Below are 2,748 nucleotides of genomic sequence, written 5' to 3' on the forward strand. Positions count from 1 at the left end.
AAATGAAATATTCAAAAGCAAAAAATAACCATAGAAGAGAAATGGAAATGGGGCGTGGCATCCCGAATCTGATATATATATATATATATATATATATATATATATATATATATATATATATATATATATATATATATATATATATATATATTGTTCTTATCTCTGTCCCGGTAATATCGGTTTAAATTCAGATCAAAGTATAGAAATCTGTTAACAAATTACAAACATGTAATGTTCAATGTTTGAACATTGTATTTGATTAGTGACAACTGGATTGACATATAAAGATCCAACTTAAATTAATCTTTTACCAGATGCTTCAAATAAATGTGTTGGTATATCCTTGACAGATACTGCAGCTGCAAATTACGCAACACTTGAATCAATTATGGAAACTTTTCATCTGCTCTTTCTTTCATATGATTAAAGGTTTATATTAGCTTAGTGTCTATCGTGTTTTGATATTTTGCTGCTATTTTATCAAGTTAGGGGAGGGGGCATTGAGCATGGCATAAAGCATAATGTCTTCAAATTGTGAAAAGGGATAATGACTTAAGAGGGTAATAAGGTTTCCAGTTTGTCCGTATTAGGTCACTAAGGTTTTTTTTTGTGCATATTAGACCAATATGGTTGTTATTACTGTTTAGAAATAGTCCTTTTCACCGGTGAAAAGGACTATTTCTAAACGGTAATAACAACCATATTGGTCTAATATGCACAAAAAAAAACCTTAGTGACCTAATACGGACAAACTGTAAACCTTATTACCCTCCTAAGTCATTAACCCTAATTTTAAAGACATTGAGAATATATGACCATCAACAGTAAACTACTTCGTTTATAACTCGTGTCTTCCCATATAACCTGCTACTCCTCTATATGGCGAAGCTCTTCATATATAGTCGTCCCTTTGGGGACATCCGATAAAATTGGAACGATACAGAGAATATTAGCATGGCCCCTGCGCAAGGATGACACACACAAATCGAGAAATGGTCCAAAAATTTTTTTAACCCTTCGTCGCCTTCTCTGGAACCCTTATTCCCTTTTCAAATGCTAATAGAATTTAATTGCAACTCTTACGTTTCAGTAGTTCATCTGCTGAAGTCATGATCAAACAACATGTGGATTCTATGGTCAAATTGATCTTCTTGTTGATGTCTTTAACCATTTGTGGCAAGTAAGGGTGATCTTTTTTTTTTCTATAAAGTCTCTTTTAAGTTTTTTACTTTTCCTGAGTTTCATGCTTTATAAACTTCTGTTTATGTGTTGTATATAGTCTGTATGTGTTTGTTTATGTGCTGATTTTTTTATTCATCTTGAAACTTCAGTTTCTTAGTTCATGTTGTGGCTTTGCTTTTTATAAAATAATTGATAATAGACATCATATGCATTGGTTTTACATTTCCATTCGTTATCAAATGTAGACATTGATGGGAGGTATCAAAGTGAGATTGTTTTTGTACACATAGATGTGTTCATGTAAACATTTAAATGACAAAAAAGAAGTTATTGATAAAATGTTGCATATTTATGTAATGAAGATCATCAAATCAGTCACATTGATTAGTAAGCATGTTTTATAAATAATTAACGTTAATGACTTAGGAGGGTAATAAGGTTTCCAGTTTGTCCGTATTAGGTCACTAAGGTTTTTTTTTGTGCGTATTAGACCAATATGGTTGTTATTACCGTTTAGAAATAGTCATTTTTACCGGTTAAAACTGGTAAAAGGACTATTTCTAAACGGTAATAACAACCATAGTGGTCTAATACGCACAAAAAAAACCTTAGTGACCTAATACAGACAAACTGGAAACCTTATTACCCTCCTAAGTCATTATCCCTTGTGAAAATGTATGTTCATTGTTTCCAATTGAAAACAGGTAATTTAGTAGTTCATGTTAATGGCAAAGTTTAGTTTCTACAACTTTTGACCATAAATGTACACACACTTTGGGAGGAATTAAGGTTTATGTTGGAGATCTGGATACCTCTTTGATCGTATGAACATTTTCCGAACTGATATTTATACCCTATGCCTGGTTACAAGAAATTATGTCTAAGCTAATCCAAGATGACACTTACGAATATAGACACATAAATTGTAAACCAAATTGCTAGAAGGATTCTATGTTCGTTTGAAGAAAAGAGAGCTAATGATCGTGTGTATCTTTTCAAAAAGAATAGTCGTTTATATAATAAACGAGATTAGGGTTTGCCTCTTAGGGTTGGCCGTCATAGGTTGCTTTGGACGCCGCTAGGGTGCTGCCCACGGACCCCCGACTTGTCGTCGAACCGGCTTCTAATTCGATATTATACATATGTGCACCCCGCACAACCCCGTACATATATTAGACTACAAATTATGAAGCCCCTTAGCTCACATGTTAGTTCCAATTACATAAAATGATATGGTGACACTAAAATCACCAACACATACGACTAACAGTATATATAGGCACACACATTTAAAAAATCATGAACCATAAAGAGAGTATTAGCGTGTGGGGGTGAAGTGATGAGGATAAAATCAATATACATGGCGTGTTCGGCACAGAGCGTTTGAGAGCTTCTAGATTCTAGCGTTTGACAAAACGCTTCGTTTTAAACAGAAACCTTCGTTTGACACTACAAGCTTCTAGCGTTTAGTTTAAACAACGCGCTCCAAATCAAAATGCTACTTCATGTAACGTTTAAGAAAACGCTACAAGTTACCTGATACACGTTAAAAGCTACCCGCTACCA

At 33.6% G+C, this 2,748-nt stretch overlaps 1 non-coding gene across 1 annotated transcript; it reads left to right on the plus strand.

Moving 5' to 3' along the window:
• The first annotated feature begins 904 nt into the window (after positions 1–904).
• On the plus strand, positions 905–1,007 carry LOC145071851 (U6 spliceosomal RNA). The gene has a single exon (XR_013690816.1). It is a non-coding gene; the product is annotated as a U6 spliceosomal RNA (small nuclear RNA).
• The last annotated feature ends 1,741 nt before the right edge of the window (positions 1,008–2,748 follow it).

Source organism: Lactuca serriola, chromosome 8, assembly GCF_051521515.1.
Source record: "Lactuca serriola cultivar US96UC23 chromosome 8, Lser_US96UC23_V15, whole genome shotgun sequence".
Lineage (NCBI taxonomy): Eukaryota > Viridiplantae > Streptophyta > Magnoliopsida > Asterales > Asteraceae > Lactuca > Lactuca serriola.